Source organism: Nycticebus coucang, chromosome 15 (genome assembly GCF_027406575.1).
Source record: "Nycticebus coucang isolate mNycCou1 chromosome 15, mNycCou1.pri, whole genome shotgun sequence".
In the NCBI taxonomy this organism is placed as follows: domain Eukaryota; kingdom Metazoa; phylum Chordata; class Mammalia; order Primates; family Lorisidae; genus Nycticebus; species Nycticebus coucang.
The window spans coordinates 64021396-64039026 of record NC_069794.1 but is presented as its reverse complement, the minus strand read 5'-3'; the positions used below and the strand labels follow the sequence as shown (position 1 = coordinate 64039026).

The following is a 17631-nucleotide window of genomic DNA, read 5'->3' as shown; positions in this document are numbered from 1 at the left end:
GTGTGTGTGTGGCTGAGGTTTCATTTTGGAAAAAGCAAATTGGTTTTTAGTTGGGGATGTACGTAAGAGGGGGGTAACCCAGGTGGTAAACTCCCCAGAAGAATGAGCTGAGGGATGGGGCTGAGCCTCAGGTGGGTCTCCTGTCCATGTGCTCCCTGGCACAGCTGCCTCTCCCACAGGCTCCATGGCAGCCTTGTGAGAGAGTAGACTGGAGGGGCCGCAGTGGCAGCTCACTTGGGCAGGACATCAGAGGACTCAGACACCAACTTCCCATCTCGGGTCTCAATCTTCTTCACAACCACAGCCCTGGAGCTGGTGCAGCTGAAAGAGCGGGAGCCCCCACCAGAGCCAAAGCCAAAGCCGATCTGGAAGGAGCTCAGACCATAGCTGAGGCCAGGGCTTGTGAGGCCCCCGTAGGCCGAGCTCAGGCCACCTGAGTAGCACTGGTGGTCTTCGTGTGGATACTCATGTTCTGCATCCCCAACTCCAGCCGGCTCTCCTCGCTCTACAGCAGCTTGCAGTAGGTGGCGATCGTCACGCCCAGGGCCAGCTTGACGTTCATCAGATCCTGGTATTCACGCAGCCGCTGAGCCATGTCCTGCTTGGCCTGACGCAGGGCAGCCTCCGGCTGGGCCAGCTTGGTGTTGGCATCTATAAGAGCAAGCTCCCCATGCTGCTTGGCATCTGGGATGGATGCAGGCCTCCAGGGAAGCCCTCTGGCCTTTGAGAGCTTCAATCTCGTTCTGGAGCCGGCTGATGTTCCGGTTCATGCCGGAGATCTCAGTCTTCACACGCAGCAGGTCATCCCGGCGCTTCCCAGCCTGCGCCTGCAGCTCCTCCTACTTGGTCAGGTACACGTTCTCAGCCTCAGCCGGCTGCGGTTGGCGATCTCCTCCTACCAGACGCGGACCTCAGCAATGATGCCGTCCGTGTCCAGCGTGCGGCTGTTGTCCATGGACAGGACCACAGACGTGTCCGAGATCTGGGACATCAGCTCACTGATCTCCTCTTCATACAGCTGGCTGAGGAAGTTGAGTTCGTCAGCCCGCCCTTCCAGGCGGGACTCCAGCTCCACCTTGTTCATGGACGCTTCATCCACATCCTTCTTGATGAGGACAAATTCATTCTCCATCTCTGTGCGCTTGTTGATCTCCTCCTCATACTTATTCTCGAAGTCCTCCACCGGCCCCTGCATGTTGCCACACTCTGCCTCCAGCTTCAGCTTCTCCAGTGTGTCCAGCCGTCCCGAAGGTTGTTGATGGAGCTTTCACACATGCTGTCCATGTTGCTGCGAGCCGTCTGCTGCTGCTGCTGCTGCAGGAGGTTCCACTTGGTCTCCAGCAGCTTGTTCTGCTGCTCCAGGAAGCGCACCTTGTCGATGAAGGAGGCAAACTTGTTGTTGAGGGTCTTGATCTCCTCCTTCTCCTGGGTGCGCACAGCCTGAATGTTGGCGTCCACCTCCAGGTTGAGTGGGCTTAGCAGGCTCTGGTTCACTGTGACGGCTGTGATGCCCCCCATACAGCCCCGGCGTAGCCTCCACCCAGACCCAAGCCTATGCCCAGGCCACTCCGGAAGCTGCCGCCGCCCACCCGAGAGAAGCTCGAGGAGCTGATGTGAGCACCGGGCCCGCTGCTGTATGAGCGGCTGCTGAAGGCCCGTGGGGCAGAGCTGGACACCTTGTAGGACTTCTGGGTAACCCTGATGGACGTGGTGAAGCCTGCAGTAGAGGCAGGTGGGCCAAACCAGAGATTCGAGAAGGTGTGAAAATCTGCTTCTAGATCTTGATATCACATCTTGATGCTTCTCTGTAGTTTCAGCGAGCCCAGAATATTGTACGTAATAGCTGCCCAATAATACTGCTGTGCGCTGTGATGCCACAGCACTCTACTGAGGGCGACAAAGTGAGACTCTGTCTCTAAAAAAATAAAATAAAATAAAAAATTCTCTCTGGAGGGCGGCGCCTGTGGCTCAGTGAGAAGGGTGCTGGCCCCATATACCGAGGGTGGCGGGTTCAAACCCAGCCCCGGCCAAACTGCAACCAAAAAATAGCCCGGCACTGTGGCGGGCGCCTGTAGTCCCAGCTGCTCCGGAGGCTGAGGCAAGAGAATCGCCTAAGCCCAAGAGCTGGAGGTTGCTGTGAGTCCTGTGACGTCATGGCACTCTACCAAGGGCGGTAAAGTGAGACTGTCTCTACAAAAAAAAATTCTCTCTGGAGAATCTAGAGTTTTGCCAAAAATACTTCTTCCCCTCAACCCCCTCCAGACTAACTCTGATTTTGTGCCTGTTTATCCTCTGAGCTTAAACACCGCCCTCTAGGAAAACTTCTCATCTCTAGAAGAAGCCAGAACAATCGAGAGAAGACAGCACAATTACATGGAATTAAGGTTTCCTAGAAAAACATTCCAGATGACTGAAGAAGACACCTCAAGAACAATGCTTACAAACTGAAAAATCCCCAGGCCAGGGGGAAGACTTCATGAAGAAGACTGCCATGGCAATTGCAACAACATCAAAAATAAACAAATGGGACTTCATTAAACTGAAAAGCTTCTGTACAGCTAAGGACACAATAACCAAAGCAAAGAGACAACCTACACAATGGGAAAGGATATTTGCATATTTTCAATCAGACAAAAGCTTGATAACCAGGATCTATAGAGAACTCAAATTAATCCACATGAAAAAAGCCAACAATCCCTTATATCAATGGGCAAGAGACATGAATAGAACTTTCTCTAAAGATGACAGACGAATGGCTAACAAACATATGAAAAAATGTTCATCATCTCTATATATTAGAGAAATGCAAATCAAAACAACCCTCAGATATCATCTAACCCCAGTGAGAATGGCCCACATCACAAAATCTCAAAACTGCAGATGCTGGCGTGGATGTGGAGAGAAGGGAACACTTTCACACTGCTGGTGGGACTGCAAACTAGTACAACCTTTCTGGAAGGAAGTATGGAGAAACCTCAAAGCACTCAACCTAGACCTCCCATTCGATCCTGCAATCCCATTACTGGGCATCTACCCAGAAGGAAAAAAATCCTTTTATCATAAGGACACTTGTACTAGACTGTTTATGGCAGCTCAATTTACCATTGCCAAAATGTGGAAACAGCCTAAATGCCCACCAACCCAGGAATGGATTAACAAGCTGTGGTATATGTATACCATGGAATACTATTCAGCTATTAAAAAAAATGGAGACTTTACATCCTTCGTATTAACCTGGATGGAAGTGGAAGACATTATTCTTAGTAAAGCATCACAAGAATGGAGAAGCATGAATCCTATGTACTCAATCTTGATATGAGGACAATTAATGACAATTAAGTTTATGGGGGGGGGAAGCAAAAAGAGGGATGGAGGGAGGAGGGTGGGGCCTTAGTGTGTGTCACACTTTATGGGGGCAAGACATGATTGCAAGAGGGACTTTACCTAACAATTGCAATCAGTGTAACTGATTTATTGTACCCTCAATGAATCCCCAACAATAAAAAAAAAAAAAAAAAAAAAAAAAAAAAGAAAAATCCCCAGGCCAAATAACTACTTTGCACCATAACTGAATCATGGGGCAGTATTAATTGGGAGGTGACCTGGACATAAGTAGTTAGAGCTGACAGAGGCAGCAAAGTACAGAAGCTGCTGTGGAAGCCAGCTGGAAATGCTATTCTTTTAAAGTTTTCCAGGGACTTTGCAGAAAACAACATGAAATCATAGAACTCTGAAGACTCAATACCAACAATACAAACACTACGTCAAGCAAAATCTTATCTCAGAGAGGATTAGAACAATTTTGATGGACTTACGTATTTCTTATCATGTGTTGCTTTTGTTACACACTTCATAATTAACTTTGATACAGGTCCAATTTCAGATCTGATTGTCAAAATTCAATTAACCAACATAACTATTCATATTATTATTAAAATTATAGGCTCGGCACCTGTGGCTCAAGTGGCTAAGGTACCAGCCACATACACCTGAGCTGGTGGGTTCAAATCCAGCCCAGGCCCACCAAACAACAATGATGGCTGCAACCAAAAAATAGTAGGGCATTGTGGCGGATGCCTGTCATCCCAGCTGCTTGGGAGGCTGAAGCAGGAGATTCGTTTGAGCCCAGGAGTTTGAGGTTGCTGTGAGTTGTGATGTCACAGCACTCTACCCAGGGCGACAGCTTGAGGCTCTGTCTCAAAAAAAAAAAAAAAATATATATATATATATAATTATAATACTCAGTTTAAAATGTATTTCAGCGATTCTTGGGTCTATGGCATATATATTAAGTTATATATATATTAGTATATATAGGCTAAGTTTTTACATACTTCATGTTGTTTAATCCTTGTAACAACCCATGGGAAATAGAAATTATTTCCTCCATTTTTTTATTTTTGAGACAGAGTCTCACTATGTCACCCTCAGTAGAGTGTTGTGGCGTCACAGCTCACAGAAACCTCAAACTCTTGGGCTTAAGCTATCCTCTTGCCTCAGCCTCCCAAGCAGATAGGACTACAGGCGCCCACCACAATGCCCAGCTATTTTTTTGTTGCAGTTGTCACTGTTGTTTAGCAGGCGAGGGCTGGGTTTAAACCTGTCAGCTTCCATGCGTGTTTCCAGTGCCGTAACCACTGTCCTATGGGCGCCGAGCCTATTTCCCTCATTTTCTAGACATGGAAATTGAGGCTTAGGAGATGGATTTATCAAGCGCCCTCATGATAATGTAACAATCCTTTGCTTATTGGGAAAGAATGCCCTGAACATTGACTACAAACTTACCATCTATTCCATATTTTCTCTTGAGCATAAATAAAACTGTATTCTGAATTTTTAGGTATCAGACTCTTATGAGATTGTTTGATCTGAGGAAGTTTCTGGAGCTAGATCATGTCAGTCCAGTTTACAAAGCACCAGGGCCCCTGCTCCAAGCCACCCAGCCTGTTGGTTGGAAGGGCAGCAGGCCTATTAGAACCAGGCCAAGAAATACTGAACCTGGACCTTCCCAGCTTCAAGAGCACAGAGGAGCGGGCTTTGAAGGCCTGCAGTGGCCTTCTCTCATTACTCTCATTCCTTCCCTTGGATGACTGAGGATAACCGAATTCTGGAAGCAGGCTTGGTATTAGACTGAATGAGAAGAGCGTCTTTGGGTCATTTTAGCCGCGTGTGAACTTCTAGCACTTCTTGACCACCCCGCTCTTCCTTTCCTAGCTGCTCATTACACAACCCTATTTCTCATCCTATCATTTTGCTTTCAGTCCTGTTCCTGGCGTGGTCCAAGTCAGAGCTGGAGCTCCAGCTGTGTTAGCGCAGCCCCCTCCTCGGTGCCTGCCTCCCATCGTGTGGCCCTCCCATCGTGGGTCCCGCCCTCAGGCCTTACCATCTCTGGCCTTCCCTGCTGTCAGCGGTACCTGGGCCGCCTGGATTACCTAACCTACTCTCCACATCTGAGTCAAACCACTTTCAAAATTGAGAGGCTGCTCATCCTCCTCCCTTCACGGTTCCCTGCTGCCTTCAAGTCAAAGTCCAAGTGCCCCAGGCACTGCTCCCACAGGCCCCTGGATCCAGCTCCTGCTTTCCCCTTCAGCTTCAGCCTCTCTTCCCGCCCACCAGGACAAGCTGAGCCTCATCTGGGGCAGGTGCCACCTGTGCTGAGGCCACACCTCCAAGGCTTTGTGCTCTGAGCTTTCTGCCTGGGCCTCCTCCCACTCCTTTGTTCTGGCTAACAAAGATTGTGAAAACTGCACCACTCATTCCCTTCTGGGTATGCAGGCTGCTTCCCTTATGAAGAGACAGAGTCCATTGCCACACCACCCAGAAATAGACTTGCCTGTGACTTGCTTTAACCAGTATAATGTGCCAGAAGTATGTGGTGTGGTGTGGGTTCTGAGTCTGGGCCTCAAGAGGCTGTAGCCACTACTCACTCTTGGATCCTTACCTGATCACCATGTGAACTTGAACTTCATTTTGAGACAGAAATGAAGCAATGTAACATGAGTCTTGGGTTTTGATTCCCTGGGCAGCCTGTGAGGAGGGGGTGGATGAAATAAACCAGAAGTTCTGAAGCATCAACCACCTAAGATGGGAAACAAGAGGGAGCCAGACACACCTTCCCTCCCTTTTCTCTGGCAGGACTGCTCTGAGGTCTGCTTCCTCTCTGCAGCCCTCTCTGTGAGTGGATGTGTGTTTGCCCGCAGAGCAACCAGCTGTGTCTCTTGGAAGCTTACTACAGAGCAGGGCCCGGGGAAACTCTTGGCATCTTTCTCTGCTTCACTTTCCTTTTTCTCTCACCCTCGCAGCTCCTGGCTTGCACCCTAAGTCAAGTTTTCAGGTCCCACCCTTTGCCTCAATTCCTGCTTTTAGAAGACTAGGCCAGGGCAGCAGCTATTGCACGCAGTGCTGCAGCCAGGAAGCTCACTTCTAATTCTGCTGCTCTGGTACTCACTCCTCAAGAAGCCAAGAATTCTCAAAAAGCACAAGTATTAATTTCTTTTTGTCCCCATCAAGACATAAATGGATTAATAAACTGTGGTGTGTATATACCGTGGAATACTATCCAGCCATAAAAAAGATGGGGACTTTGCATCTTTTGTGTTTACCTGGAAGGATTTAGAGAACTCTCTCCTAAATAAAGTATCTCAAGAATGATATCTTTGGAAAAGCAGGTATCCATTGTGCTCACTACTATGCTGAAACTAGCTGATCAACAACTACGGGCCCACACAAGAGAAAAACACAATTAAAAGGGGACAGGGGTTCTGCAAATTCCCACCTAATTGGTACAGTGTAGGGGTATGTGGCACACTTCCTGGATGAAGGACTCAACTGCGCCTTTACCTTACAAACCCAAAGAATGTAACCTAATCGTATGTACCCTCATATTAATCTGAAATAAAAAACATTTCCTATTGCCATTTGAGCAAGTTGTTACAAACTCAGTGGCTTTAAACAGCACAAACATGCTATCTTCCAATTCCTGAAGGTCAGAAGTCTGAGATCAGTTTCATTGAGATAAAATCAGAGTGTGAGTGGGCTGGTTCCTTCTAAAGATCCTGGATCCTGAGAAGAGATTTGGTTTCCTTGCCTTTCATAACATCTAATGATGCCTCTTTCCTTGGCTTGGTTCCTGCCTCCATCATCAAAGTGCATGGCTCCAGTTTCCATTGTCACCCTCTCCTCTGCTGCAGTCAAGTCTCACTTTGCTTTACTCTCTTAAGGACCTTGGTGATAACATTTGGGGCTCACACAGATACCCCAGGATAATCACCCCATCCCCATCTCAAAATCCTTAACCTCATCTGCAAAGTCTCTCTTTCTCTGCTCCTTCCTTTTTTCTGAGACAGAGGACAGAGTCTCACTCTGTTGCCCAGGCTAGAGTGCCATGGAGTGAGCCTAGCTCATAGCAAACTCAAACTCCTGGGTTCAAGTGATCCTCCTGCCTCAGCCTCCTGAGTAGCTGAGACTACAGGCTCCTGCCACAATACTTGGCTAGTTTTTCTATTTTTAGTAGAAATATTATCTGTCTTGCTTTTGCTCAGGCTGGCCTCAAGCTCCTGAGTTCCAGGGATCCTCCTGCCTCAGCTTCCCAGAGTGCTAAGATTACAGGCATGAGCAACTGAGCACAGCTGAGTCTCTTTCACTTTACAAGTTAACATGCACATTCAGGAATTAGGACCAGGACATCTCTGGAGACCATTATCCAGCCCCCACAGCCCATACAGTCCTTTTGCTCCCCTACCTTCATCCCTAAGTATAACAAGCCCGTTATCTCTCAAAGAGTTCTCAGTAGTAAGTTTCTCAAGTCCTTATGTAAAACAAAAGTCCAGGCTTATAATATAAATCATAGCTAATTTGGACAAACATTCTATCCTGTCTTTTCTTTTTTTTCTTTTTTATTTATTTTTTTTATTAAATCATAGCTGTGTACATTGATATGATCATGGAGCATCAGACACTCGATTCATAGACCATTTGACACATTTTCATCACATAGCCTTCCTGGCATTATCTCAGTTACTGTGCCAAGACATCCTGCCTTTTCATTGTTTAAACACACGAAGCTCTTGAGGGCTCAACTGTCTCTGTTCATCCCAACATGAAATAGAAACTGAGCAATTACTTACAGAAATTGCTCAATTTGGATGTCAGGTGCCTTGATTTTATTCAGCAAGGCTGTTAATTTTACCCAATTTCTCCTTCCTTTTGCTCTGGTTGGCCCCAAATGGCTCAGAAGCAGTAACTTTCTATGGCTTCTAATTAGACATCAGAGTTCCATATGCTCAATTGATATATATATATATATTTTTTTTTTTTTTTTTTTGGCCAGGGCTGGGTTTGAACCCGCCACCTCTGGCATATGGGACCCAGCGTCCTACCCCTTTGAGCCACAGGCGCCGCCCTGCTCAATTGATATTATACTTAATCTTTATGACCTGATTTTGTAATTTATAGGAAATTCCCTTGGCACCTAGAAAGAAATTGAACTCAGATCAGCAGATTATCCAGTTGTCAAGGTCTGCAAAGTCACCACTCTGCAGTGGAGACTCTGCAACTAGGCGGACACAGGAATCACAGCCAGCCATGCCTGCAAGGAATGCAAGCTCCTGCGCCCAGTCATCCCCTGAAACGCTGGGGTGCTGTGGAGGAAGCTGCATCTGATATTATTTAAATATTCAAGGGTCAGGAATTCCAGAAGGTTGCTTCCTGAGTTACAAGCTTGTTTGCTTTGGGCGACAAGTCAGAAGCTAAGACGAAGGCTCTAGATGAGTGTTACCGTCTGTGTCTGAATCCTGCCTGTCCCACTTCTGAGCTATGGGATTTGGGCAAGTTACTTCAACTCTAAGCCTCAGTTTTTTCATCTATGAAACAGGGATGATAATAGTACCAGTTAGAAAATATTATAATGAGATAATAATCATAAACAATTAGTAGTCCAGGTACAGTAGCTAACATATGGGATTATTTTTATAGACTATGTCTGGCATTGTAATTTCACCATGACTTCCTGAAATTCAAAGACAGAATTCTTGTCCCCATGGCTTGGCACAAAGTAAGACCTTATGTGACTATATGAATAAATGGAGTGAATCTAATTGTTTTCCAGGAAGTACCTAGGAAGATGTGTAAGTGAAATGGTCACTTAACTAAGTCCCAAAGAGGAGAGGGTCTGCTTTTCTTACCTTCAGAACCCAAAGCTGAAATAATTTACCTGTAAAAAGTGGAATGAAATATAATCCTAATTAATTCACGTCACCAGAAATGCAGACATCCCCTGCCCGTTGAGAAGTCTTCTAAGAGAAACGTAAGCCCAAATTCGACCAGGAATCCCACATGGTGTCACTTAATACAGAAGAAGAAAGGGGCAAGGCTTGAGCTGGGAATAAAGGCTTATACAAAAGAAAACTGGGTTTTCATTTCAACAGGAATAGGGACCTGAGAACTCACAGGCTGCTGCAGAGCCCTGTCAGCGCTGAACTAAGAGGGAGAGGAGGAAGGGCGGAGTGAGACCGTGTGAAGGGCAGGACTGGGTAATGGAAAAGCCCTGGAGGGCACGAGGGAGGGAAGGTCAGTCACAGGACAGATGCAGGAAACCAAGGAGCAGAGTTTGGAAGGAAATCAAGATGGGGGCCACCATTCAGCCAGCCGTGGCTCAGGGCCTCTGTGAGAAATGAGCTAAATAACACCCACCTCTTAAAGTTGTGCAAGAATTTCCCAAAACTTTCCATCACCCACCCCCATCCTCTCTTCCTCCATGACATCTTCCCCATGGGCAGAGAGAAAGTAGATCCTGTGTTAGGGGAAGGCCTGGGGCCGGGCCAGACCCGCAGGCGTGACCGGCCTGGAACTGCTCTCCCTCCCTCTCCAGATGTGTCCCTTGGGCTATTTCCAGCTTTGGTTCCTGCTGGCTCTCCCCATAGCCTAGGACATTCCACTTGCCTCTCCCTCATTGTGCTCAAACTCACTCCTTGAGGCTTTGGATGATTTGATTTTTCCTCTGCCCAGAAAAGCTTTCCTCCAGATCTTGGTGTGATCAGCACTTTCTTATTGTCCAATGCCACCACTCCCTTGAAGAGGCCTTCCTGGACCAATTTCTTTCTTTCTTTCTTTCTTTCCTTTTTTTTCGTTTTTTAAAGATAGGGTCTTGCTCTGTCACCCACACTGGAGTACAATGGTGCAATCATAGCTCCCTGGCCTTGAACCCCTGGGCTCAAGTGATCCTCCTGCCTCAGTCTCCCAACTATGGAGGACTACAGGTGCGTGTCAACATGCCCAGCTAACTTTTTAAAATTTTTTGTAAAGATGAATGTCTTGGCTTGGCGCCTATGGCTCAAATGACTAAGGAGCCAGCCACATACACCTGAGCTGGCGGGTTGGCTGGCGTTGTGGTGGGCGCCTGTGGTCCCAGCTACTTGGGAGGCAGAGGCTGGAGAATCACTTGAGCCCAGGATTGAAGGTTGCTGTGAGCTGTGATGTCACGGGGCACTCTACCTGGGGCAACAGCTTGAGGCTCTGTCTTAAAAAAGAAAAAAGAAAAAAGATGAGTGTCTTGCGATATTGCCCAGTTGTTGCACAGCTTTAAGAGGTGGGCATTACTTAGCTCATTTCACACATGAGGCCCTGAGCCCAACTTCTGGGCTCAAGAAATCCTCTGACCTCAACTTCCCAAATTGCTAGGAGGACAGGTATGAGCCACCACACCCAGCCCCTGTCACTTTCTATCACATCTCTGTGTTCCCATTTTCTCAAGAATCTTCTTCTTTATTTGTGTGATTATGATTGTCAGTCTCTCCTTACCAAAATGCATCCTTGGCCCCCAGTGCCAAGGACCCTTTGAAGTCTTAATAAATCCTGGTGAATGAAGGAAAGAATGCATAGGGTGAGGTGAAGGTAACATGAGACAATGCCTAAGCACTTGGAGAGTGCCAGGTGACGGGCCTGGCACGCTGGCTATAATCCTTGCACTTTGGGAGGCCAAGGCAGGAGCACTGCTTGAACCCAGAAGTTCAAGATGCGCCTGAGAAACATAGAGAGACCCTGTCTCCATAAAAAATGGAAAAAATTAGCCAATTGTGGTGGCATATGCTTGTAGTTCCAGGTATTCAGGAGGCTTAAGAATAAGGATCACTTAAGGAGTTTTAGATTGCAGTGAGCTATGACTTTACTACTGCACTCTAGCCCAGGCAACAGAGCAAGATCCTTAAAAAAGGCGCAATTTTTATTACTGTTACTATCATTCCCCTTACATTACAAGTCTGATCTTTTGAATAAGGCAGTGTAAGGGGCCAAAGGAAAACTTCATAGGCCAACAACCCTATGAAGTTTTGCTGTAAAATAAACACACAGAAAGGAAATTAATAGAAGAACCACCTACAAATTTATTAGCATGCATAGAGGGAAACAAGACTGATGACCTGCAATGACATTCAGACTATTATATACCCTTCATCTTAGGAGAAAGAGAAGTAGCTAAGTGTGGATGATTTTAGAAGGATGGTAAATGATTTGGGGGGAATGCAATGGGCTTGAAGAACATACAGTGGCTTGAGACAAAGTCTGTTGGGCCTGCAGAGCAGACAATAGTTTGTGATATGTCTGTCCAGGTGTCTGTCTCTGAAGACAGACTTCACTCTTTCTTTCTGCTATGTGAGTTGAGTTAATGAAAATTCAGGGAAGGACCAAAGTAATTGTTTTCTTCTTTGGTGGATCTGGACTTTAGGCAGATAAATAAGAACTTCATTTGGTGCTTTGGGAGAGACAGAAGATTGAGAGACGGGAAGTGAGAGCAGGGAGGGAAGTCAGAGATTTTTTTCAGTCTGGCATGTCAAAGCACTAGATTTGGGGGTATCAGTTTCTAAGCCCCAGAAGCAGTAATGACTCCAAAACAAGAGTGCAAGAACCACTGATTTTTCAAGTAAGTCACTCTTCTCTTCCTCTAGAGAGAACCAAGAACAAGGCTCAAATACATTCACCACCAGGCCTTTCCAAGGCAGCAGGGTGAATGAGATCACTGGCTCATAGCTTTGTGCTAGCCAGCTGTGTGACCTTGGGTAAGTCTCTCAAACTCTATGAACTCACTTTTCCCATTTGAGAAATAGGGTAGTTTCACTGGGCAGTGTCTGTGGCTCAATGAGTAGGGCGCGGGCCCCATATACCAAGGGTGGCAGGTTTCAACCTGGCCCCAGCCAAACTGCAACAACAACAACAACAACAACAAAAACAGCAGCTGTTGTGGCCTGTAGTCCCAGCTACTTGGGAGGCCGAGGCAAGGGAATCGCCTAAGCCCAAGAGCTGGAGGTTGCTGCGAGCTGTGACGTTATGGCCCTCTACCAAGGCGACAAACTGAGACTCTTGTCTCTAAAAAAAAAAAAAATAAATATATATATACGTGTGTGTGTGTGTGTGTGTGTGTGGTGGGTTCACTAGATGCTGTGTAAGATGTCTTCTAATCGGAAACCTCCTGCAGCTCCTTCTGTTCTTACCTACCTCCTACAGGAAAAGCAGGTGAACTCAAGACAGGCAGAGGCAGAGACAGTCTGGAGTTTCAGATTGAAATATGGCTTTCAGTTTCCAAATGACTGGATTGGACAGGGAACCCCACCAGATGCCCTCTTCTGCCTTTGATTCAGAGCAGAGACTAACCAGTTCTGAATACTCAACTATTAGCTTTATACAGGGATATCCTTTCATCATCAAAGTGACCTTACAAGGTAGGCATTATAGCTCCATCTTTATTAACTATTTTTACGAATGGGGAGAACAGAGTGGGTAATGCACAAAAAGGTCACCCAGATAAAAAGAAACAGGGTTCAAAGCAGAGAACAAATTTATTGCCTTCTCACACCCTCAGTTCCCCCGTGCAGAATTCCCCCAATCAGCCCCAAACCTCTTCCTCAAAATCAGCGGCGAATGTCTTCAAAAGAGGGTCTAGGCCTGCCCGAGTCCTACTGACCCAGAAACTTTGGGGGTACCACCCAGAAATCTGTCTTTTTCAAAAGCTCTCCAGGTTCCGATGACACTCAGCTGGAACTCGGAAACCGTTGCATTTTGCAGGGCAAGAAAGCCACCTAGCCGTTAGAAAGGGTCCTGGGAACCCGCAAACACCGCTGTGTGGTCTGATAACGTGGTTCCACGCCCCTGACCAACCCCATGAGCAGCAGCGTCTTTGCAGCGCCCTCTGCCGGAAACATAGAGAAACAGTAGCTGCCCGGCTCCACCGCAGGGACGTTGCAGGGGTGTCCAGCCCTGAGCCCCAACGCCTTCAGGGGATGCAGTTCCCCGCCCCGACGTGGAGGCGAGTGCTAAATACGCGCGAACTGAGCAAATGCTCTATGATCAAATACTATCAATGCATGAATAAATGATTTAAGAATTTGCCTCTAGACTCGGCGCATGTAGCTCAGCGGTTAGGGTGCCAGCCAGATACACTGGAGCTGGCGGGTTCGAATCCAGACCGGGCCTGCCAAACAACAATGACAATTACAACTCCAAAATAGCCGGGCGTTGTGGCGGTCGCGTGTTGTCCCAGATACTTGGGAGTCTGGAGCAAGAGAATCGCTTAAGCCCAGGAGTTAGAGGTTGCTGTGAGCTGTGACGCTACAGCACTCTACCAAGGATGACAAAGTGAGACTCTGTCTAAAAAAGAAGAAAGAAAAGAAAAGAATTTGCTTTTAATTAAAAAAGTACACACTAGGGCAGCGCCTGTGGCTCAGTGAGTAGGGCGCCGGCCCCATATGCCGAGGGTGGCGGGTTCAAACCCAGCCCCGGCCAAACTGCAACAAAAAAATAGCCAGGTGCTGTGGAGGGCACCTGTAGTCCCAGCTGCTCGGGAGGCTGAGGCAAGAGAATCGCTTAAGCCCAGGAGTTGGAGGTTGCTGTGAGCTGTGTGATGCCACGGCACTCTACCAAGGGCCATAAAGTGAGAAAAAAAAAAAAAAAAGTACACACTAGCAAAACACGCATAAAGAAAGTACATGCATTCACAAGAATGGTGAAGCATGACTCCTATGTATTCAATTTTGATATGAGGACAATTAATGACAATTAAGGTCAAGGTGGGGGTGGGGGAAGGGGAGAGCAGAGAGAGAAAGAAGGAGGGAGGGGTGGAGAAAGGACAGAGAGAGGGAAGGAGGGAGTGGGGTGGGGCCTTGGTGTGTGCCATACCTTTTGGGGGCAAGACACAATTGCAAGAGGGACTTTGCCTAACAAATGCAATCAGTGTAACCTGGTTTATTGTACCCTCAATGAATCGCCAACAATAAAAATAAATAAACTTAAGTCACCCACGAATGGATCAATAAATTGTGGTATATGTACACCATGGAATATTATGCAGCCTTAAAGAAAGATAAAAATAAGACTAATTTTTCATCAGTCTTTGCTATGAACAGGTAGCATTGCCATTCAATGAAGGAGTGGCTACCACTTCCCCTGTACTATTTCTATGACATGATCAGTCTCTGCTAACATACTGTTTTCCTCCAACAAACATCCCAGATCCCTATGGTCTGAGATTGCTCTATTTCCCGTCGGTTGATAGAGCATTTCTTCTTGTAGTGCACAGTGCCCTTATGTCAGGACAAGGGAACCCTGAACACAGCATGACTGATGAAATCACAGTTTTACATTATTCTGTCCATGCGCTCTAATTCAGACTATATACAACCTTCGAAGGCAGTCTTTCTTTTCCAAGGAAGGTAGATACACATGATCTTCCCCTACTGAAGTAGGCCCTTTCATCTTTCTGATTCTTGCCCAGAGTCCACCATGAAAGGCATGTAGGATGGGTGTCAATGAATTTCAGAGCTCACATGGAAAGTCAGTAAAGTAGCTTTTTCAAGAAACTCACATAATTGAATAAAATATTTTATAACCTGAAGATATTTGGCCATTCCCAAAAGTCCTAGTACGTTTCATAGATACCACGAGATGAACTTTGGCATATTTAGTCTTGTATAGCAGTATAAAATATCAAATGTTGATACTGGAAAACTAAAGATTAAGCTATTCCTCTTGAGTGCTCTAATGTTCTACAGTTTTGATCCTTGAGTTACACCCTCAGCATGCACATTATGTTGCTGTGTTTCATAATGTATATTTTGATGTTTAGTAAATATAAAATCTGGATAAAGCCCCTGCCACACATGTTATAGTTGTATGATTTCTCTTTCGCGTGGATGGTGCCATGTAGATTAATGCTTGAAATTATGAAGGGTTTGCCACATTCACTGTGTATAAAGATTCTCTCCAGAATAAATTCTCTTACATTGTGTGAGGAGCAAATTGTGACTAAAGCACTTCCCATATTCATTGCATTTGTAAGGTTTCTCTCCAGCACGGGCTATCTGATGGGTAGTTAGAGCTGATTGCAAACTAAAGGCTTTGCCGCACTCAGCATACTCACTTTCCCATAAGCTTGACATAGCTGTCCTTCAGGCGGATGTGACTGAAACATAGATCTGAACTGATTTTTAATTGTCTTGTTCCTGCATCCCTTTTGTCATGTTGGTCTCTTCCATGGGAAAAATATTTTCTTGTTAGGTCACAGGCACTCCCTTGTATTTTCTTCCTTCCTTCCTTCCTTTCTTGTATTTTCTTCCTTCCTTCCTTTCTTGTATTTTCTTCCTTCCTTCCTCCCTCTTTCCCTCCCTTTCTTTCTTCCTTCCTTTTTTTTTTTGTGACAGAGCCTCACTTTGTTGCCCTGGGTAGAGTGCCATGGTGTCATAGCTCACAGCAACCTCAAACTCTTGGGCCCAAGCAATCCTCTTGCATCAGCCTCCCAAGTAGCTGGTTCTACAGGCTCCCGCCACAATGCCTGGCTATTTTTAGAGATGTGGTCTCACTCTTGCTCAGACTGGTCTAAAACTCCTGAGCTCAAGCAATCCACTCGCCTCAGCCTCCCAGAGTGCTAGGATTACAGTCTCAAGCCATTGTGCCTGGCCCCCTTGTATTTTCTTTCATCATTTCTCCATTGGCTCCAAAATTCATGTCTATGTTTCCAGATTTCCCTAAAGTAAGAATCTTCAACCTCATAGCTTTCATGTCTTTCCGAGATCCCTGTGTGGAGTACTTCCCCAGTATTACTCTCCCTGAAAAGTAAATGTAAAGATACACAAAGGCACATCCTGACTCCTAGAGCCACGTTACCCTCTCCTAGGGAGAGCAGCTGCCCGTAGTTCTCCAACATCTCGCCCCTGTATAAAGCCCTTTGAGCAGTGGCTAGGCATTTCCAATCATTCTTACAGAACTCTGTGGCCCCATCCCAGAATGACAACTGTCCCTGAGTAAAAGCCATCCCAGACCCCTTTTCGTTCCTCTTCCTGCTCATTCAGCCTCCTTCTTCATGTAACACGAGTCTTTAGAAGTCATTAGTTGCACTACAGTTTGACCCAGTCCCATGTAATCGGCTGCCAGGTCGGCTGGAAACTGGTTTTCTTTTGTTAACCTCTTATTGCCACTGCCCCTGATTCTACCCATTTCTCTTCCTACCCTGTTATCTCCCCCCACCCCCGTCCAGCAGAACACATTATGATCTTAGCAAGCATTTCTTTGCCATAATCCTGATAACAAAAATATCATCATCAATTAACATGCTCATTTAAGATTTTCTTTCACATCTCTTGTGGATGCTTGGGAATTGCTGCCATAAATGTTTAAGAAGTTTGGTCTCTGTGGTAAGGAGAAAAAAGAGAAGATGAATTGTCACTCTAGGGCACAGAAACAAGAAGGTAAAACTCTGTGCAGAAAAGTTTCCAGTTTCAGGCAGCACCTTTAGCTCGGTGGGTAGGGCGCCAGCCACATGCACCAAGGCTCTTGGGTTCGAAACCGGCCCGAGCCAGCTAAAAACAACAATGACAACCACAACAACAACAATAACAACAACAATAAAAAATAGCCGGGCATTGTGGCAGGCACCTGTAGTCCCAGCTACGTGGGAGGCTGAGGCAAGAGAATCGCTTACGCCCAAGAGTTTGAGGTTGCTGTGAGCTGTAACGCCATGGTACTCTACCAAGGGTGAGAAAGTAAGACTCTGCCTCAAAAAAAAGGAAAAGAAAGAAAAAGAAAAGTCTCCTGTTTCTAGCCTGACAGGCCAGAGACACAGTTTAGTCACTGGGAAAGTTCTTCCGTTTAAAAAAAGCTACCATTTTCCTAATTATGGAAGTAATTTTTGTGGTAGGATTGAACTTCTCAGACTTTAATGAGCATATGAATCACCTGGGGATCTTGTTAAAATGCAGCTTCTGACCTGGGAGGTCTGTGGTGGGCTCTGCCTTTCTGACAAGGTCCCAGGTGATACTCTAATTACCGGGGAACAAATCACTTACAATATCAAGTATTTAGCAAGCAAACAAAAAATAACTAGGATTTTTTTTTTTTTTAAATAGAGCTTCACTCTGTCATCCTGAGTAGAGTGCCATGGCATCATAGCTCACAGCAACCTCCAACTCTTGCAATTAAGCGATCCTCTTGCCTCAGCCTCTTGGGTAGCTGGAACTACAGGTACCCACCACAACACCTGGCTAGTTTATCTATTTTTAGTACAGATGGGATCTCTCTCTCTTGCTTAGGCTGGTCTCAAACTCTTGAGCTCAAGCAATCCATCCACCTCGCCTCCCAGAGTGCTAGAAAACA

At 46.2% G+C, this 17631-nt stretch overlaps 1 pseudogene; it reads right to left on the bottom strand.

Moving 5' to 3' along the window:
• Positions 1 to 230: 230 nt before the first annotated feature.
• LOC128566456 (keratin, type II cytoskeletal 8-like) lies at positions 231 to 16186 on the bottom strand (annotated as a pseudogene).
• Positions 16187 to 17631: the final 1445 nt, after the last annotated feature.